General features: G+C 41.3%; 1 pseudogene; it reads left to right on the forward strand.

Moving 5' to 3' along the window:
- Nucleotides 1–23433, forward strand: part of LOC111968564 (cysteine-rich motor neuron 1 protein-like) — a 125593-nt pseudogene that overhangs the window by 66280 nt on the left and 35880 nt on the right.

The following is a 23433-nucleotide window of genomic DNA, read 5'->3' on the forward strand; positions in this document are numbered from 1 at the left end:
GGGAGAATGCAGCTGCAAAATGTTCTCTGCTTTTTGCAGGTGAAAGCATGTACAGTACTCTGACGTTGACATGCGCTGCTACACTGAACATAGAGAGGGGAGGAATTGGTTGTGAAATTGGCAACATTTAACTGGCAATTTGCTAGCTACGTATGTTACCATGTTGAGTAAGTCTCTACAGCACACACACACTGCTGACAGCCTATTACATTACACACATCCACTGTGTCCTACTATAGCTCGATACTTGTCGCCATTTACATAAAACATGCTATATTTTCATGTAGACATACTCATATGGAGTCAATGAATCAAATGTAAGTCAATTGTTAACATCTATTTCCTTGCCAAGCACCATTATGTTGGATCTTTCCCAGCTAGCAGGCAAAACTGGTTGAAATTACGTCATTACATCGTTACAGTTTTGTCCGCTGGATTGTTGCTGTGTTCAGAAGAGTTCAACATTCACAGATGCTCTTAACCAGAGGGTCTAACAGACCTAAATGTGTCATAGGGTCCGAGTGAAAGGAGTAGGAGGATGTTGTTACCGTGCCAACATCAATTGGTCAATTTCTTCGAAAGATTGTTGTTTACTTTCAAAGTTGTTGTCTACTTCCCATAAGTTCCATGGGTAAACCATTCCATTTGATATCCATTTCGCGCTTACTTTTTTTAACATTCAGCAGAAATATGTTTCCACAGTCCTTTTAGTGAGCGGTCCATTGTGAACGCAGAGATGTGAAATGCGGCTGTATAATCACAGCAACACAGTTGTTAAATATGAACAGCTTTCTAATAGACAAAAAGGTGTCATATTCTTATATCCTCCGCAGCTCCTCTTTTGTAGTTCCTTTCATTATGTTCCCAAACACTCTCCTCCATGTAATAGAGCCTAATTATCCTCCTCTCAGAGTATCACTGCTCTCTTTTAGGGTCCTCTTTCTCTCTTTTTTCTCTCTTTCTCTGTCCGACATCACACAGAATCAGTAACTTCCAGTAGAAAGACAGAATACATGCATTTAATACAGCGGATGTGTTTTTTAAGAGCCAATGTCAAGTTAGTACAAAGGCGGATTCTATAATACTTTTTCCAGTATTTTCTATACAGCTCCGAGCTCGGCTAAAACTTTTAATTAAAGAGACCAGAATCATTATCTTGTTAGATTAAACCATTTTCTATTGTTGCTTTGCATGAGATCCTGAAATGACGTGAAAAAGAGATACAAAAACCAGAAAGCTATCCTTGTCTTTCAGTGTTGGGGAGTAGTGAACTACATGTAGTTTAACTAGTAATTTAACTACATTTGCAGTAGCTTGGTGGTAGTTGAACTAAATTCAAATCTCGGTATTGTTTTCAGTAGTTAATTGCTTTTTTGACATGTAGCGGTGTAGCTAATTACTGGAACTACACACTACTCTTTTTGAATTTTTTAAATAAAATATGTGTAAAGTAGGTAATCATTTCCTTTCTTTTCCGGCATCAGACCTGCCTAATTCTCACTTGAAACATCGTTTTTATGTTTAATAGGCAAAATTACACATTCTATTAACATATGGCCCAAAGTGATCTATTCTTGCAATTTGTAGTCTATGACATTTCAGATTTACATATGATAATTTTTCACAAACTAGTTTAGATGTAGTGAACTACTTTTTCAAAGTAATTTTATTGAAGTGAACTATATTTTTCTTAAGGGTAGTTTTAATGTAGCTTAACTTAAGTAATTGGTAGCTTGGTAAACAGTATTTTCAGAGTAGCTTCCCCAAAACTGTTGTCTAACTTGTCTTCAGTAGTGTTTTTGCTAGTCTGCAGTCATTATAGAATTCTAGATTGGCCTTCCCAGACAGGCCCTTTGCTGAGGTAGCTGGAGCCTAACATCACAGCATGCTAGTTCAACTTTACCCGTCACAGAAAATCATTATACTACAGAAGCTTTTGTCCAACCCTATGGTGAAACTCTTTCTTCTTCAAGTCCAACAAAAACAACAAGAACAACACTTAAAAGCCAGTCGTAACTCAGCGGCAAGTAGGCCGGCTTCACTCAGAAAGATCTAACCTTCTAGATGTACCTCTAGAGCTTCCCAGCCTTGTACCTTGCTGCCATGCCATGCCAGACTTGGAGGCTGTTATAAAGTGGATTCGCTTTTAATTTTGCAGTGTTTGACGTGTGCATGTGTATGCATGTGTGTGTGCGTGCGTGTGTTCAACTGTCGGCCAGTTGGCCTCCTGCGTCTGTGTGTTATCCTGAAAGAAAGGGGGTTAGCACTTCACACTTCTCTCAGTTCCTGTTTGTGTGCTCTACTCATCATTCCATCAGTTGACATTTACACTTCATTCACATTCACATCAATGCTCAATGCTTGTTTTACCTGCCCCTCTGGTGCACTTTATACTTCCTTAATCTCGCTCTCTGTTTCTGTAAAGGTCAGAGTCGTACTGATTATGTGTATAAAATCTTGGACTTTGACCTGAATGGTCAGTAGTCAATTTGATTGACTGCCCAGTTGGCACCTTTTAGTTCCTTGAATGTTCTTTCTTAAAGGTTAGCAATAACATTCCTGATTCCTCTAATGCCTTGCCCAGTTTTCTTGGTGTCCCCACCCTCTACGTGGTCGGTAATAACCAGATGCATTCGTTTTTAGGGGAAATGGAAAGAGAGCCTGTGACACGACTTCCGCTTTCGGACGTTAACAAGTCGACACTCCATCTTAACTCCTCCCCCATATTTACTGGATTGGTTGAAAATTGCAGAAGAGAACCTCCCCCAACATTTTTTTTCTCATCAGGACCAGAAAGAAAGAAATGCCATTCAGTCTTTTCTTTTGCGCCTGCTATGTTAAGTTAGGGTGTTGCAAGTGTGATCCTTTGAGAAACATTCTGTGAGAAAAACAGTCATGTTTTAAAGTTTCAGTATGAAATTCCTTGGAGTGTTTTTAGCCCATTACACTGAAAATAACAGCCAGGGCAGATTATTTAATCTATAACTGTACAAATATTGGTTTAAAGCTACAATCAACAATCTGATCTCTTCTTTTGCAGAGGAGCGGCCTGACTGTTCCAAGGCGCGGTGTGAGGTGCAGTTTTCCCCCCGCTGCCCTGAGGACTCGGTGCTAATTGAAGGCTACGCACCCCCTGGAGAGTGCTGTCCCTTGCCCAGCCGCTGTGTCTGCAGCCCTGCAGGGTGCTTGAGGAAGGTGTGCCAGCCTGGATATCTCAACATCCTGGTGTCCAAGGGCTCTGGGAAGCCTGGAGAATGCTGCGATCTATACGAGTGCAAACCAGGTGGCTACCAATAACAATTCCTAGCATCTATTTGTGACATGGCAATAATTGTTTCATATTCTGATACTTAGATCATTGTAGTAATAATAATAATAATATTGAATTTGTAGAATTTCCCAAATTCAATGGCCAAATTGTAGGCTACATATGCAGGTGTTTACACTCATGAATGGCAGCTGTATCTGTATGCCAGCGGTTTATCACCTCTGAGCTGTGGTGTGGCGTAACGTAGGCCGGAGCCAACAGAAGGAATGGTTGCTCAAATCAAATTTTATTGGTCGCATACACATGGTTAGCAGATGTTATTGCAAGTGTAGCGAAATGCTTGTGCTTCTAGTTCCGACAGTGCAGCAATATCTAACAAGTAATCTAACAATTCCACAACAACTACCTAATACACACAAATCTAAGTAAAGGAATGGAATAAGAATATAAACATATAAATATATGGATGAGCAATGACCGAGTGGCATAGGCAAGATGTAATAGTGGGGGTGTCCAGCTAGGATAGGAATGTGCCGGTGCCGTGACCTCCCTGTTAACGCCGGTTTTCTTAACACACACTACACACACTCCTCTACAAGGGTTTTTACAAGTCAGGGTAATTGCCACAAACATGCGCAAGGAGGAACATAGCTTCATAACAAACACAGAAAGAGGAATATTATTTATATAAAACCACATACTGATAGTTTACAGTTGTTTTCTTGATTTGCTCTCAATCCAATTTGAGCCCGACTGCTACCTCTATAATGATTGTCTTTGTGTTGTACCCTACCTAGTGTTTAGTGTGGACTGCAGCACAGTGGAGTGCCCTCGTGTCCAGCAGGTTCAGTGTCCACCTGACAGCTATGAGACCCAGGTGCGTCTCACCGCAGACGGCTGCTGCACCCTTCCCACCAGGTGAGCCTCAACCTCCCTCTGAATGCAACAATCATCACGCTCTCTTTGGCAGTCCTAAAAAGTAGTCAAGGACAGTCAGGTGTGAGGGTGTGTCCATCTGATGTGTACTAACTTCCCCTTTCTCCATCCCATCTCTAGGTGTGAGTGTTTGCCCGGCCTGTGTAGTTTCCCGCAATGCACCGCCGGGAGCTCCCCCGAGGTGGTCTTCCACGGCAACGGTACCCCCGGGCAATGCTGTGATGTGTACGAGTGCATCAACGGTGAGTTTGCTCGCTTACTCCGCTTGGTTCTGGCCTGAACCACACAGCTCCCATCTCACTGTTCCTGAGCTGTTATGAGTGATACAGGATGGATGGCAAAGCCTTGTTTTCCTGCTTTCTGCTCCGGTCATTTTTTAAATAATATTTTACCGTGCCAGGCCAGCTAACGGGGGAGGTTAGGAGATATCACTAAGATGAGTATTGGGCCATTTTTGGTATCGTGTGAACCGCTTAGAAATGACAGCATTTCCCCCCCCATTTTAAGGACCGAAAGTATTGGGACAAATTCAAAGAAAGAAGTAAAAAGTACCTGGTCCCATATTCATAGCACGCAAGCTTATGACTCAGCGTTTGCTGTTAGTTTTGGTTGTGTTTCAGATTATTTTGTGCCCAATAGAAATGAATGGTAAATCATGTATTGTGTCATTTTGGAGTCACTTTTATTGTAAATAAGATAGAATACATTTCTAAACACTTCTACATTAATGTGGATGCTACCATGATTATGGATAATCCTGAATGAATCGTGAATAATGATGTGTGAGAAAGTTATAGATGCACAAATATCATCCCCCCCACCCGCCCCTCACCCCCACAAAACAAATGCTAACCTCCCCTGTTATTGTAATGGTGAGAGATTAGCATGTCTTGGTGGTATGATATTTGTGCACACACACACTGTAGTATAGTATTCTAAAGTATACTACAGTTTACTACGTAATTCTATAGTAAGTACTGAAGTATTCTATACTACAGAGTAGTATTTTTTCATGTGGGATTGTAAGCAGAAGAAGACAATTACCCCACCCTCAATGTGCTCCGTTTCATCAACCCAGCAGCTTTTTTGCCTTAGATTCTGCAGGTTGAAAAAGAGTGCAAATTAGCGAGGAGTAAGAGAGAGTTGGTTGAATGGGCAGATGATACTTTTCAAATGAAAGCAAATTCTCAAAGATTTCTGGAGCACACATTATGGGTGGCGGTGAACTTTAAAGGGTGAGCCAGCCTTTAAAGAATCATTTAAAGACCTTGCTTTTTTAAAAGGGAAATCTCTAGTATCTTCAAAAAAACCGAATACATTTGAAAAGATTGCTCCTTGGCTCTGACAGGAGGTCTGAGCCGTGACATATGTTGCAAATGACGCGTGAAAAGCGAATTTACTGTAGCAAGGAGGAGATTTTTCCGTTGGTTGACGTTGGGGCGACAGGGGAGAGGGTGTGACAAGCAGCACTGCACTTCCCATCCCCTCTTAGCCCTACTAGCTAGAACAAGCATCTGTTGGTGATGTGCAGCCAGGGGTCTGTGTCATCCCTACATCCTGCTTTGTTTATTTGGTGATTTTAGAACAAAGAGCAATGCATTCAGAGATCTGTCCTGGGAACAGCAAGACACAAAACAGAAATATAACCTGATTGAACATCTGGTTCTATGGTGGCTTTATCTGCCTGGATGAAGGGAATAGTAGGGAAGGAGAGAGGGAAGCAGGAAATTAGGGATGGGGGAGATGAATGAATATTCTGTGGCTGAAGGGGGTGGAGGGTGGGAAGGAAACGGGTGAAGATGAACTCATCCCTAAAGGGTGGAAACTGATCTGGGGATCAATAGAACAACAGCTGTTGAGCACACGTCACCCCCACAGCACACACACACACACACACACACACACACACACACACACACACACACACACACACACACACACACACACACACACACATACACACACACTGCAACACTGCATCTCTGCTGTAATCCTACCTGACCTCTTCAAGGCTTGCTGTGATTCCCATTCATTAACAAACACACAAAGACAACATGATAAACCCTGAGGGTGATGCTTAAGACATACACAACCACAGCTTAGTAGGAGGGCTATAGATACTACTTACACAGATGTCATCTTTGATAAGCACTTGTGGCTGGCTGCTCAATATGGCTGACACATACACCATTTTTGAGCGTGTGTGTGTGTGTGTGTGTTTGTGTGTGTGTGTGTGTGTGTGTGTTTGGAACATACTGTTCTCAATCAATGACTACTGACAGAGTTTTTCAGTGTGTTTTGCTACAGGGGAACTGAAACGCTCAACAGCTGTATTGTGGTGTTCATTGGACAATCTATACTTCACAGACAAGTATTGACCCAGACTCCTTGATTTAGCTGTTAAACCAGATTCCACCGTTGCTTTTCTCTTCGATGTGTGCCCATTCTTTCAATGAAAGGCAGTTGAATGGACATAAAAGATTTCCAAAGTCAGCAAGCAGAACTATCAAAGGACTAAAGGATGTCATGTCTGTCTTCTAACCTCCTCACAACCATCTGTGTTGGAAACCCTATTCAGGGAACACAAACAGAACATGGCCAGGACATAAGAAGGAAGGTTTGACTGGATGAACTGTGGAAGCCATCTGCAAACATGGTGTCTACAGGCTTCTGTTTGTCCCACTCTGACAGCAAATGTTAGCAGCAGCAGACGAGACATGAGACAGCTGAGGCACTCCACAGAGCATGTTTGGAATGGAATGGCCTTGGAGCCTGCTGCTCAGACACACACACACACACACACACACACACACACACACACACACACACACACACACACACACACACACACACACACACACAACCACACCCACACACACACACACACACACACACACACACACCACACACACACACACACAACACACACACACACACACACACACACACACACAGTTAGGCACCAGGTAGCCTCCTCCTCAGACTGTAATCTCACCTCCTGCATTGGAGATATGCATTTCATCAGGCTGTGTGTGTGTGTATGTACACGTGTGTGTACGCGCGTGTGTGTACAAGTGTGCGTGTGTTCTATGCGTGTGACCGGGATCTCTCCTCTAACCAAATAATCGAGGTTCCTGTTAATAGTTCAATCGAATACAGTCTTAACTGAATTAAAGAGTTAAGACTGTATTCTTACCCCCCCCCCCCCCCCCCCCCCCCCCCCCCCCCCCCCCCAACTTCAGCAAGTGAGAGAACAAGGGGTAAGTTGACAAATAAACACGTCCCAAGATTTATGCTCATTGGTGAAGAGAAAGGTGATTATTGCACGAATGTGCCCATAGGTTATTCAGCAAGTGTGGCTAAGCACCATTATCGTGTCTTGCTCATACAGGTAGATTGTAAGGTAATAGGTGAATGACATTCTGCTTGTGCCTAATGTTAAAAGAGGAGGAGAGACATGACGACATGCTGATGATAACATTTGGAAACACTAACATAATATGATACGTTCCAACTACGCCCATAGAAGAGGAAGTTAAAGTTAAAGTGAGTTAGCCATTCAGACCAGCGTTACTGGTTGAACCATCATAGGTTTTTGTCACGTTTGTGGGCTCAGTCTTTGCTCCTGTCATGGAGGCAACTTAGAGAGGTATATAGCTCTTACACACACAATTCATCTGCTTTCTAGTCAATGTGTCAGCTCTTATGTATGTCCCTTTGATACTCTGTGATGTTGTCTGTGCTGGAGATGCTCAGAGGAAATGGAAAGTGAAGCCTTTTGTCTTGTTGGTGACAAAGGAGCTGGAAAAGCTGGCATTCTCTTCTGGCAGTTAGGGCAGATAGACTTTACGATAGCATTTCTATTGAATGTGTGTGGCTTTTGGATCAAGTGTGTAACTGTGGGGCCCTCCCGTGTTGAGGGTCAGCGTGGCAGAGGTGATGTTGCCTACCCTCACCCCCTGGGGTCGGCGCGTCCTCTGAGATGACATACTGCAAGTGCCTATTCATGCCCTGCAACGAATAGAGACAGAAGCAGGCTGATGTTATTCCCAGTCAAGCTGTTGCTATCTAAAAGCATTTAGACAGCCATTACTTTTCTGCAGACTGATCCGACTACATTGACATCGTTCAATTTTCCCATCAGTCTTTGCATAAACTTATATCATATGTGTAACGCATGCACACAGACTGACAGACTATATGATTACTTATTTATCTGTCTCTATGAATCAGGTATGATTCCCTCTGATGAAAGCAGAACACACCCTATTGACTTTCAGATCATTCATGCTTAGGCCGATTCAGGTTTATTCAAACTGCCCATTTTAGGGCTGAGAGAAAAGAGAAAAGGGCAGGCTGGTGGTTGAAACAAGACTAGTGGTTGCCATAGTGAGGCAGGTGATTGACAGTTTATGTAATCTGTTCAACACATGGTCTGAGAGAGAGAGACGGGAAACCACCTTAAACGTCTTGATCTCACGTTGTCGGTTTTTCATAGGCTCCTATTCCCTTTTTGAGTAATAACTTTGCTATGTCAGCCCCGGTCTCAGCCTTCCAAAAGCAGTGCGTGTACCCAACCTTAAGAAATTAGCCCAGGGATAATCCCTGGCTGTGTACAGGGCCGGGTTGCTCAGGGATGACGTGGAGTAAGCCAGACAGAACAATGTGCTCTCTCTTACAGCCATGGCCCGATTAACACACATCAAGTTATGAAGGAGCCTCGGAATGTTCAACAGAGGCAGCCGGCAGTCCGCTATTTTGAGAGATTACTACTTACCGGTACCTTAAACCCCACTCTGGCTTGATCAGCGACTAATGTTATGTCAGTTCACAGACGGCGGTTAGAGTAAACAACACATTCCTGGACCGCTCAGTCAGAGGAGAACCTGGTGCTGTTATTGGCTTTAGAAACAGGAAGTTGACTAAAGGTAATCCACTCAGAAACACAGACTCTGTTCCAATATCCATACAAGTCTCAGACCTGGATTCAAATGCTATTTAGGGTATTTCAATTACTTTCAAAGACATTTGGAAGTAAGTATTTTGATATTTTTTACTTGAAAAGACAGGTTGCTCAATATTGGAATGTATTTGGAAATACACTTGGAAAGTATTTAAAAATACTCAAATACACTGACTCAAATACACTCCAATGCATTTAACCCAGGTATTTGAAAATAGTATTTGAAATAAGTATTTGAAAATACTTTCAAATAGTAGGGAATAGGAAATTATTTGAAAATACAATACTTTCAAATACTTCCAATAGTTGGTTCGGGCCACATTATTTGAAAGTACTCAAATTAACAGAAAATAAGTATTTAAAGCTGCCATATGTAACTTTTTGGGCGACCCTTCCTAATTCACATAAAAATGTGTGTTATAGATATGTCATTCTTATTGAAAGCAAGTCTAAGAAGCGGTAGATCTGTTCTGTGTGCGCTATTTCTATGGTTCCCATTCTCAAGTTTCGTTTTGTACACCAGCTTCAAACAACTGAATATACACTCTTTTTGGTTATGCAATCTATATTTCACAGCAGGTTTAGGCGGTACATTGATTCTCTACACTATACTTGCTTGTTTTGTCACATAAATTGAAATTAGGCAAACTATTAGAATTACAGTAGCAACCAGGGAATGGCAGAGCGATTTCTGCATAGTGAATCTTTAAATAACAAATACTCAAATACACATTTATTTGAACCCAGGTCTGACAAGTCTAGGATAGCATACCACTTAGAGTGAAGCAAAATATTGGGCATGCATTCTACATGCACTGAACAAAAATATATGCGCAACATGTAAAGTGTTGGTCCCATGCTTCATGAGCTGAAATAAAACATCCCATAAATGTTCCATATGCACAAAAAGCTTACTTTTCGCTAATTTTGGGCACTAATTAGTTTACATCCCTGTTAGTGAGAATGTCTCCTTTGCCAAGATAATCCATCCACCTGACAGGTGTGGCACATCAAGAACTGATTAAACAGCATGCTCATTACACAGGTGCACCTTGTACTGGGGACAATAAAAGGACACTCTAAAATGTGCAGTTTTGCCACACAACACAATGCCACAGATGTCTCAAGTTTTGAGGGAACTTGCAACTGGCGTGCTGACTGCAGGAATGTCCACCCGAGCTGTTGCCAGAGAATTGAATGTTAATTTTTCTAGCATAAGCCTCCTCCAACGTCATTTTAGATAATTTGGCAGTACGTCCAACCTGCCTCACAACTGCAGACCATGTGTAACCACATCAGTCTAGGACCTCCACATTTGGCTTCTTGACCTGCGGGATCGTCTGAGACCAGCCACCCAGCTAATGAAACTGTGGGTTTGTACAACCAAATAATCTCTGCAAAAACTGTCAGAAACTGTCTCAGGGAAACTCATCTGCATGCTCGTCATCCTATCCAGAGTCTTAACCTGACTGCAGTTCGGCATCATAACAAACTTCAGTGGCAAATGCTCACCTTCGATGGCCACTAGCACGCTGGATAATTGTGCTCTTCACGGATTAATCTTGGTTTCAGCTGTACTGGGCAGATGGCAGACAGCGTCTATGTCATCATGTGGGCGAGTGTTTTGCTGATGTCAACGTTGTGAACAGAGTGCCTCATGGTGGCGGTGGGGTCAGGGTATTGGCAGGCATAAGCTGCATGAGGCAAATGGTGTTCACCAGATACTGACTGGTTTTCTGATCCACGCCCCTACCTTTTGTTAAAGGTATCTGTGACCAACAGATGCATTTCTGTATTCCCATTCATGTGAAATCCATAGATTAGGGCCTAATGAATTTATTTCAACTGACTGATTTCCTTATGTGTACTATAACTCAGTCATATCTTTGAAATTGTCGCATGTTGCATTTATATTTTTGTTCAGTGTAGTATGCTAGTATTGTGCTGAGGGCTCCAGAGTGACGCAGCGGTCTAAGGCACTGCATCTCAATGCAAGAGGCGTCACTACAGTCCCTGGTTCGAATCCAGGCTGTATCACATCTGGCTGTGATTTGGAGTCCCATAGGACTTGCCCAGCGTTGTCCGGGTTTGGCTGGGGTAGGCCATCATTGTAAATAAGAATTTGTTCTTAATTGACTTGCCTAGTTAAATAAAGGTTCAATTTAAAAAATGAAAATAGACATTGGAATACAGTGACTGAATAGGCACAACAACTTAACCTGTAAAGTATTTGGAGGAGAACAACAATTGACCCGGCCTGGGAGCCATTGTGAGATCAGATGTTGTTTACATTTCATTGCATCGCTGTAAGCAGTAAGCACTATCACTCAATACATTCACATTATTCTAAACTCTGAAGCTGTTTGTGTGATGCAGCCTTGATTTGCAAGTGTTGTTGCCTGCCTGTCTGGTGGGGCTTTCGGTGGGTTATTCTGTTCATCCACAGAGCTGAGGGGAGGGAGGCACACCTGCCGAGTGCTGCATGTTATCACATTATTTAGTCTCTGTCTCAGCAGAACAGCCAAAACATGAGGGTGCGGTGGCATGGGGGAATGAAGGGATCTGGCTAGCTAGCACGGAGGCAGGGGGGAGGTGGTTGGTATGGTCCAGACATAGAGGAGCGTGGGTAGGGGAATGGCAGGGGAGGGGAAAGGAGGAGAGAACTGGACAAGAGCAGAGAATAATAAACAGACAGACAGAGACAGAGACAGAGACAGACAGACAGACAGACAGACAGACAGACAGACAGACAGACAGACAGACAGACAGACAGACAGACAGACAGACAGACAGACAGACAGACAGACAGACAGACAGACAGACAGACAGACAGACAGACAGACAGACAGACAGACAGACAGACAGACAGACAGACAGACAGACAGACAGACAGGTTGGAGAGGAGTGCACCAGGAGTGCATGGTTCTCACTGGTTCCTGATAACTAAGAGATAGGACATTACATGGGAGGTTTAGTACAGAGGAACAGGTGGAGACCTCTGTTTTCTATAAACATGATGTTGATATTGGAGAACATTGTCTGCTGCAAACAACCTACTGTGTGTTTATCAAACCTCAATTCATGTGACTGACTGTTGTTTTCTACCATGGGAAAGTACACGCATAGAAGTGGAATGACTAGTATAATCTATAATAGATTATATATCTATGCACACAAGTACCATAGGATTGGACCGCTATTAATACAATTTTCATTAATAGTTATCAAATGAAGGCCGTTGGCGGGCGAAACCTTTTCATTTTAAACTTAAAAGACCACTTCAATCAGCTTGTAATTATGTGCAGACACATATTTTTACGGATATCAGAATTTTTTTTCATTTCTACAATGTAGCTATAGTAGTCACAGTGGTCCTGGGATGAAGTATACCATTGAAGAAGTTTAGATGGTACAGTATATTATTTAAATCCTCCACTCCTCTCATACGCCAGCAGGTTATGAGTGTTTTATTCTTGCTTCTGCCCTTCTTCTCCCCAGGAGCTCACAGCTTATGTGCTAGGAGGCTCCTACAGAGTGTGTGTATGTGTGTGTATGTGTGTGTGCCTCAGGAGTACTAGCTCCCTCCTTGTTCTCTCTCCTCACACACTCACACGCTCTCCTTACAAAGAGCTGCAGACTAAACCAAAATTGGTTCACTGAATTCTGTAGGAGTTTGGGGTTAAATTATATAGGTGTGAAGTTTGTAGTTGTTCATGCATTTATGCTTGCCGTTGCATGGAACTGTAGGCCTTAGCTTATTGCGAATTTTGTTGGCAGTCAAAGACCCTCACACGGTGTACGAGTAAGAGTTGGTTAAGTTTTTAGGGATAGGGGGCAGCATTTTCACTTTGGATGAATAGTGTGCCCAAATTGAACTGCCTCCTACTCTGTCCCAGATGCTAATATATGCATATTATTATTATTATTGGATAGAAAACACTCTGACGTTTCTAAAACGGTTTGAATTATGTCTGTGAGTATAACAGAACTCATATGGCAGGCAAACTTCAAAACAGGAAGTGGAAATTCTGAGGTTGGTTGTTTTTCAACTCATCGCCTATTCAAATCCCAGGAAGATATGGATTTGTTTGCATTTCCTACGCCTTCCACTAGAGGTCAACAGTCAGTAGAACGTTGAATGAAGTTTATACTGTGTGGGGCCAGATGAGAGGGGAATGAGTCAGTGGTCTGGCAGATTGCCATTTCCTGGTCACGCGCATTCCACATGATGTCGCCTTGTGTTCCATTACTTCTACAGACACGAAGGAATGCTCCGGTTGGAACGTTATTGGATATATATGATACAACATCCTGAAGATTGATTCTCTACTTAGTTTGACAAGTTTATTCGACCTGTGATATAACTTTTTGAAGTTTTCGTCCGACGTTATGCGTGACTTGCACGAGCGTTTGAATATGTGTACTAAACGCGCTAGCAAAAGTAGCTACTTGGACATAAATAATTGACATTATCGAACAAAACAACAATTTATTGTCGAACTAGGATTCCTGGGAGTGCATTCTGATGAAGATTATCAAAGGTAAGGGAATATTTATGATGTAATTTCGTATTTCTGTTGACTCCAACATGGCGGAGAAATTTTGTTTTTATCTGAGCACTGTCTCAGATTATTGCATGGTGTGCTTTTTCCGTAAAGTTTTTTTGAAATCTGACACAGCGGTTGCATTAAGAACAAGTGTATCTTTAATTCTATGTAAAACATGTATCTTTCATCAAAGTGTATGATATGATGTATGATGAGTATTTCTGTTATTAGATGTGGCTCTCTGCAATTTCTCTGGATATTTTGGAGGCATTTCTGAACATGGCGCCAATGTAAACTAAGATTTTTGGATATAAATATGCACATTAGCGAACATAAAATACATGTATTGTGTAACATGATGTCCTATTCATTGTATCTCTATTTCTGTTTTTGTGACTCCTATCTTTGGCTGGGAAAATGACTATGTGTTTTTTGAACTTGGTGGGGATCTAACATAATCATATGTTGTGTTTTCGCTGTGAAGCATTTTTTAAATCGGACACGATGGGTAGATTAACAATATGTTTATCTTTCATTCGCTGTATTGGACTTGTTAATGTGTGAAAGCTACATATTTCTGAAAAATATTTCTGAATTTCCCGCGCTGCCTTTTCAGCGGAATGTTGTGGGGGGGTTCCGCTAGCGGAACGTGTGTCCTAGAAAGGTTAACTAAGTGGTTTGAGCGTTGCTCTTAACAGCGTGGGGAAATGTGTAGCCTAACACCTAGTATTTTTTTTATCCGTGACTAGGGCTGTGGCAGTCCTGACATTTTGTCAGCCGGTAACTTTCATGCAAATAACTGCAGGTCCCACGGCAATTGACTGTTAATTAACACAAACATGTTTAGCATCTCCGGCTTCCATGCATTGCCCACAAGCCACTGATGCAGACCTTTTGCCAGATCTACATTTTAAAAAGTGTAATAAATCCATGTAATATATAGCCTTATATAAATCCATTACTTATTTTAGGCAGGTCTGAAGAAACATTATGATATGAAGAAATGTAGCCTATTTCAGAAGAACAGAATAGCATATTCTGAGTCATCCTTATATTAGGCCCTGATCTGGATATACCATATGGCTGTGGGCTACACTAGTTTTTTTAGCAGATAAGATTTGCTTATAAATCCTGTGGCATTATTTTTATAGTATTTTATTTTAAAAATGCATCCACTGTTTCTTGCCTTACAGTCTTAAAATAAAAGGTTCCTGGAGGAAAAGGTTCCTTAGATTGCAACACTGGTGGAACCCCTAAAGGTGCCTCCAGGAACCTTTTCCCTGGGGAACCTTTTAACCCCATAAGGTCGATGTCCGAAAACCTGTCAGTTTTAGAGATATCGTTTTTTTTTTGCATTGGATGCGTCTCAATCAACCTTATCTGCCTACAGTATGTCACACTTCCGAATCTGCGGTGGAAGGTGACAGTGCTAGAGTGGTGTTTGTCAGACCATGAGACATCCCGAAAATCGGTCTTCTGGCCTACAAACTCACATACTCTATGGTGTTATCCGTTTTGCTCTACGACCCCCCACAAGCGTCTTGGGACTCGTCTGAAGTCGGTAAAGCCGATCTGCCAACTTCTGTCTGTAGCGTCTGAAGAGTTTGGGTTACACACTAATATGACCCATTTGTGCAGAGGTGAACATATACACATCAGTTGTTTTGCTCAAGGGTGCCTACAGGCCCCATAAAAGTCATCTAAAGGTCCCCTGGTACCAGTTGAAAAAATGAATGGAAGTACAGTGCATTCGGAAAGTATTCAGACCCCTTGACGTTTTTGAAAGAGATTTACGTTAAAGCCTTACTCTAAAAGAAAATCCTCATCAATCTACACAATACTCCATAATGACAAAGCAAAAACAGGTTTTAAGACATTTTTGCAAATATCGAATTTTCATAAGTATTCAGACCATTTACTCAGTACTTTGTTGAAGCACCTTTGGCAGTTTTTACAGCCTCGAGTCTTCTTGGGTATGACGCCACAACCTTTCCACACTTATATTTTTGGAGTTTGTCCCATTCTTCTCTGCAGATCCTCTCAAGCTCTGTCAGGTTGTATGGGGAGCATCGCTGTACTATTTTCAGGTCTCTCCAGAGATGTTCGATTGGGTTCAAGTCTGGGCTCTGACTGGGCCACTCAAGGACATTCAGAGACTTGTCCCGAAGCCGCTCTTCCATTGTCTTGGCTGTGTGCTGAGAGTTATTGTCCTGTTGGAAGATGAACCTTCGCGCCAGTCTGAGGTCCTAAGTGCTCTGGAGCAGGTTTTCATCAAGGATCTCTCTGTACTTTGCTCCATTCATCTTTCCCTCGATCCTGAATAGTCTCTAAGTCCCTGCCACTGAAAAACATCCCCACAGCATGATGCTGCCACTACCATGCTTCACTGTAGGGATGGTGCCAGGTTTCCTCCAGACGTGACGCTTTGCATTCAGGCCAAAGAGTTCAATCTTGGTTTCATCAGACCAGTGAATCTTCTTGCTCATGGTCTGAGAGTCCTTTAGATGCCTTTTGGCAAACTCCAAGTGGGCTGTCATGTGCCTTTTACTGGGGAGTGGCTTCCGTCTGGCCACTCTACCATAAAGGCCTGATTTGTGGAGTGCTGCAGAGATGGTTGTCCTTCTGGAAGGTTCTCCCATCTCCACAGAGCAACTCTGGAGCTCTGTCAGAGTGACCATTGGGTTCTTGGTCATCTCCGTGACCAAGGCCCTTTTCCCCCGATTGCTCAGTTTGGCTGGGTGGCCAGCTCTAGGAAGAGTCTTGGTGGTTCCAAACTTCTTTCATTTAAGTATGATGGAGGCCACTGTGTTCTTGGGGACCTTCAATGCTACAGAAATGTTTTGGTAACCTTCCCCAGATCTGTGCCTTGACACAATCCTGTCTTGAAGCTCTACGGACAATTCCTTCGACCTCATGGCTTGGTTTTTGTTCTGACATGCACTGCCAACTGTGGGACCTTATATAGACAGGTGTGTGCCTTTCCAAATCATGTCCAAACATTTGAATTTACAACAGGTGAACTCTAATCAAGTTGTAGAAACATCAATGATCAATGAAAACCGGATGCACCTGAGCTCAATTTCGAGTCTCATAGCAAAGGGTCCGAATAATTATTCAAATAAGGTATTACTGTTTTTTATTTGAATTAATTTGCCAAAATGTCTAAAAAACTGTTTTTGCTTTGTCATTATGAGGTATTGTGTATAGATTGATGAGGGAAAAAACCTTTTAGAATAAGGCTGTACCATAACAAAATGTGGAAAAAGTCAAGGGGTCTGAATACTTTCCGAATATACTGTATAGGTAGACTGTACTGCCAAAAAGTAGGGGTTAAATACAGTTGAAGTCGGAAGTTTACATACACTTAGGTTGGAGTCATTAAAACTCATTTTTCAACCACTAATTTTTCAACCACACAAATTTCTTGTTTACAAACTATAGTTTTGGCAAGTCGGTTAGGATATCTACTGTGTGAGTGACACAAGTAATTTTTCCAACAATTGTTTACAGACAGATTATTTCACTTATCATTCACTGTATCACAATTCCAGTGGGTCAGAAGTTTACATACACTAAGTTGACTATGCCTTTAAACAGCTTGGAGAATTCCAGAAAATGATGTCATGGCTTTTCAGAAGCTTCTGATAGGCTAATTGACATCATTTGAGTCAATTGGAGGTGTACCTGTGGATATATTTCAAGGCCTACCTTCAAACTCAGTGCCTTTTTGCTTGACATCATGGGAAAATCAAAAGAAATCAGCCAAGACCTCAGAAGAACAATTGCAGACTTCTACAAGTCTGGTTCATCATTGGGAGCAATTTCCAAACACCTGAAGGTACCACATTCATCTGTACAAACAATAGTACGCAAGTATAAACACCATGGGACCGCGCAGCCGTCATACCGCCCAGGAAGGAGAGGCGTTCTGTCTCCTAGAGATGAACATACTTTGGTGCGAAAAGTGCAAATCAATCCCCGAACAACAGCAAAGAACCTTGCGAAGATGCTGGAGGAAACAGGTACAAAGAAATCTATATCCAGTAAAACGAGTCCTATATCGACATAACCTGAAAGGCCGCTCAGCAAGGAAGAAGCCACTGCTCCAAAACCGACATAAAAAAGCCAGACTACGGTTTTCAACTGCACATGGGGACAAATATCATACTTTTTGGAGAAATGTCCTCTGGTCTGATGAAACAAAAATGTAACTGTTTGGCGATAATGACCATTGTTATGTTTTGAGGAAAAAGGGGGATGCTTGCAAGCCAAAGAACTCCATCCCAACCGTGAAGCACGGGGGTGGCAGCATCATGTTGTGGGGGTGCTTTTCTGCAGGAGGGTCTGGTGCACTTCACAAAATCCATTGCATCATGAGGCAGGAAAATGATGTGGTTATATTGAAGCAACATCTCAAGACATCAGTCAGGAAGTTAAAGCTTGGTCGCAAATGGGTCTTCCAAATGGACAATGACCCCAAGCATACTTCCAAGTTGTGGCAAAATGGCTTAATGACAACAAAGTCAAGGTATTGGAGTGGCCATCACAAAGCCCTGACCTCAGTCCTATTGAACATTTGTGGGCAGAACTGAAAAGGTGTGTGCGAGCAAGGAGGCCAACAAACCTGACTCAGTTACACCAGCTCTGTCAGGAGGAATGGGCCAAAATTCACCCAACTTATTGTGGGAAGCTTGTGGAAGGCTACCCAAAACGTTTGACCCAAGTTTAGCAATTTAAAGGCAATGCTATCAAATACTAATTGAGGTTATGTAAACTTCTGACCCACTGGGAATGTGATGAAAGAAATAAAAGCTGAAATAAATCATTCTCTCTACTATTATTCTGACATTTCACATTCTTAAAATAAAGTCGTGATCCTAACTGACCTAAGACAGGGAATTTTTACTAGGATTAATTGTCAGGAATTTCGAAAAACTGAGTTTAAATGTATTTGGCTAAGGTGTATGTAAACTTCTGACTTCAACTGTACATGTAATTATACTGTATCTCTATGATATAGGACATACTCTTCAGAATTTACTTTACATTATCTTTGGGGGACTATCTGTTGTTCTATGTAGTGAATATGTTATTCAATGTGTTTGTATGGTCTAATAGCAGTAAGGCCCCCCAAAAAAATTGGGGCAAATAATTGTTTATATTTTTGGGGGATACTTCCAGGGGTCGTAAAATTCTAAATCAAATAGCGAAATGATCCTTGGTATGATCTTCTTAAAACAATTCTATACAGCTTAGTAGAACCCCCTCTCCCGGCTTACACAGGGCTTGGACTCTTATGGGTAAAAAAAGTTCCTCAAAGATCCTTCTATGTTTTTTTTTGCTGCTGCTACTCTCTGTGTATCATATATGCATAGTCACTATAACTATACACTCATGTACATAGCCGATGTGTCTGACTATATGGTGGAAAGACTACTGTATTTATTTAATTTTTACTTTTGCGTTTTACTAAGAAAAGGCTATGTATTTTATTTAAGTAGTATGTGTTCAGGAAGTGGAAATTAGTCTAAGCTATAAGAAGTTTGTTAATGGATATTTATATTTTGTGGTTTAAGTTATCATTTCAGTTTTACTTGGTGTTATCACTGTTACACACAATGCTCCCGCACATTGGCTAACCGGGCTATCTGCACTGCACCCGCCAGCCCCTCTTTTACGCTACTGCTACTCTCTGTTCATCATATATGCATAGTCACTTTAACCATATCCACATGTACATACTACCTCAATCAGCCTGACTAACTGGTGTCTGTATGTAGCCTCGTTACTTTTATAGCCTCGCTACTGTATATAGCCTGTCTTTTTACTGTTGTTTTAATTTCTTTACTTACCTATTGTTCACCTAATACCTTTTTTTGCACTATTGGTTAGAGCCTGTAAGTAAGCATTTCACTGTAAGGTCTACACCTATTGTATTCGGCGCACGTGACAAATAAACTATGATTTGATTTGATTTAAGGTTCCTGTAGGAACATTTTATGTCCCGTGTATTATATTATGAATAATAGCAATACTATTACTACTACTACTACTATTGTACTAATTCTACTACAAATAATAATAATAACAATATACTATTAACAATAATAATAATACATATAATATTGAGTGGCAAACTTGTAAAGTCACAAATGATTTTGATTGACTTTGAAATTCACAGAAATTCAAATATACCATCAATAAATAGTCAACTGTTGACGAACCTTCATATTTGATGTGTATCGACAACAAGATAGGAACCTATACTAAAAATACTATAATAATTATTGTCATCAACTATACCAATCAAAAGACCCCATCTTAGTGATACAAATGATATATTTAGATACATGGCAAATATTTCACAGGTCAATAATAAAAAATTGGTATGTAGAGATACTAACAAAGCATTAGCACATCGATAAACAGCTTTCTAAGTGGTTTCTAATTTGAGTAATTTGGCTGTTACATCTGACCTTGCCTTAATTTGTGCTCTGGTCTCCCCTATCCCGCTCTACAGCAAAAAGTTTGCCATTCAACATTTGCTGGTAATTTACCCCACTCGTCACTTCCCAGAACACATTTGTGAATGAACAGCATAGTGATCCTGGATACTCAATATTAAAAATGAAATGGACCCCCATGGAGTTGTCCGAGTAGATCCTCTCCATCCAGGAAGAGTTGGATGTGGCTCTCATCCCCAAAGCGATTCCCCGCTATACTTATGGTAGGTGATAGGAACTTTACACACTGCAATAAGTAAAAAAAAATATTTTTTTATGTCTGACGGGAAATAAATACCCTGTCTCTGAGGAGGTAGGGGAGGAACAAAATGTCTGCAGTGAACCGGAGACCTTAAATAGGAGGGTGTGTAATATAAAGGCTGGGTTAGAATAAATGGAATATGAACGGCTGCATAATGTAAAGGGGACATGAGAAATGTCAGGATGGATTATTGGGACCGAGGTCAGAGGAGCAGACAGTCAATTACATAACTAGAGACGGTCTTGTTTTGCTGCTGGTATTGTGATGGAATAAACAAATGTGAGAAGAAATAATCCAGCACATTATGGTCTGGGTAGGCACAATGGTGTAAAAAGCTTATTCGTGTGTGAACTAATGTAAGTAGGAAAATGTAAGAATTCTTACGTATCCCTTCTCTGGTCTCTCAACGAGGAGTACTTGTGAATCAGCCCTGTGCACACATCCATGTATTGCCATGTGGTAGGGTACCTAAAGCATAAGAGAAACATACAAGATTACATTTAGACTAACAAATTACATTGATTGATGCCGTTGATTATCATCAATTATAAACTGGATTGTTCGCGCCCTGAATGCTGATTGGCTGATAGCCACGGTATATCAGACTTTATACCACAGGTATGACAAAACATGTATTTGTACTGCTCTAATTACGTTGGTAAATAGTTTATAACAGCAATAAGGCACCTCGGGGGTTTGTGATGTATGGCCAATATACCATGGCTAAGGGCTGTGTCCAGGCACGTCGTTTATCGTGCATAAGAACAGCTCTCAGCCGTGGTATATTGGCCATATACCACACCCCCTGAAGCCTTATTGCTTAAGTAAAAGTTGAGCTGCAGTGATTATGACAAGACAGTATGGAGAGGGAGAGTATGAAGGACAGAGACAGGAGGAACAGAACACACAGTAATCACACTGTAAATACATTCATCTACCATTCAGTTAGTACTGGAAAAGACAAAGAAATAACACAGAACACACTATACCTACAATGCAAATACATCCAAATACTTTATAGAGGCTAAGTAGACCCATAGCTTTAAACGTGGTCTTGCTTTGGTCTGAAATGCAGACAGAATACACCAGCCTGAAAGACATCCATTAGACACAAACGCAACATAAACAACATGAGTTAAGGAATACCTAGGATAGGATAAAGTAATCCWRCRKKCCCCCCCCCCCCCCCATTAAAAMAGTTAGATGCACTATTGTAAAGTGGTTGTTCCACTGGATATCATAAGGTGAATGCACCAATTTGTAAGTCGCTCTGGATAAGAGCGTCTGCTAAATGACTTAAATGTTAATGTAAATGAGTATTCAATATCAAATGTATCAAACTAATCTGATGTGTTTTATTTATTTATTCCTCTTTTTGTCAAGTTTAACATAACCTACATTGGATCATCTCTCTCTTTCTCTCTTTTTCTCTCTCTCTCTGCAATATGTAACTTTTTGGGTGACCTGACCAAATTGACATAGAAATGCAATTATAGATCTGTCATTCTCATTGAAAACAAGTTATTTCTATGCTTCCCGGTCTTCTGTTTCGTTTTTGCGTCTTTTACTTTCGGTTTTGTATACCAACTTCAAACAGCTGAAAATACAATATTTTGGGTTATGGAGAAAAACAATTCTGAGTGGTTTAGACGATACAATGTTTTATCATATAAACTGAAATTAGGCGAACTATTCAAATGTTTCGCAACCAGTAAATGACGGAGCGATTTCTGCATATTGCACCTTTAAGTAAAATGCATGCTTGGATGTAGAGTTAGCAAGCTGTGCTGAATATTCTCTGAAACTGATATCAGCCATGGCTAATACGAAATTTGGACTGCGGTCATGACGCGTGACTGTTGGTGTGGCGGTAATACGGTCACCGTAACAGCCTTATCCGTGACTGACCTCAGCGCCTATTAGATAGACTGATGGATTGAACAGTAATCCAGTTGACATAGCATACGTTACGCTGCGTCTGTGTGTGTGTGTTGCGTGTTGGATCACTCTTCATTGCCCTGAGGGCATGCAGCGGTGAAAATGAGGCTGCGCAACTGACTTGTGCACTGTTTGATTATTGTCACCATGGCAACTAGTGTCTTTCAATTTTTCTATTTGACATGCAGCCATTTAATGCTTTTGGAAATGTTAAGTTTCTAAACATCATGGGAATGCTAAGTCAGAAAATGTCTGCAGCACACCCCTATGAGAATATGGGAAGAGAGATTAGGGTAAAGAAGGTGAATGAAGGTGTAAATGTGTAGTATGTGACATGGCATACATGATTCAGCTAGTTCAGCCATTTAACAATCTGAAGCGTTTACTTCCTGAATGTAGGGGACAGTGGGGTATGTTGAGAATTTTTTTACATTCAGCATCACTACATCAAGGGAAATATAGTATTCTTTCTAACAAAGATATCTACATACGGTATATGTTAGGGTGTTGTGTATTCTGGAAATAATCAGAATTCATGTAAACATAACAGTTTTGAAAACATAGCTTGTCCGAAAAAAGTGGTCTCTTGGCACAACTTAACACAACCTGAGTATGGGGTAAGTTGAGCATAGGGACAGGGTAAGTTGAGCCGCCTTGGGGTAAATGGGTGAGGGTGTCCTGTGACAGTGGGTAATGGTGTCGGTAGGTCAAAGTTGAATTCATGGAATGGGGTTGTGGTATATTGTATATCTTAAATATATGCCTACATTCGGATATAGATGTCTCTGTTCAATATCACTTACCCTTTCATTTCTTGACCAGTTGTCTGGGACAGGGATGTTGTTTGGATGTGTCAAGTTCTCTGCATTTGAGGCTACAAGCCCATGAAACTGGTCCGCAAAATTCTTGATATGTTTAGCAAGCTCAGACTCCATGTCATCAGATAAGACCTTGTGTGACTCTGCTACTCTATCATAGCCTCTCTTTCGCACAGGTACATGTTTGTTATATGTTTT

Source organism: Salvelinus sp. IW2-2015, linkage group LG9 (genome assembly GCF_002910315.2).
Source record: "Salvelinus sp. IW2-2015 linkage group LG9, ASM291031v2, whole genome shotgun sequence".
NCBI classification, from domain to species: domain Eukaryota; kingdom Metazoa; phylum Chordata; class Actinopteri; order Salmoniformes; family Salmonidae; genus Salvelinus; species Salvelinus sp. IW2-2015.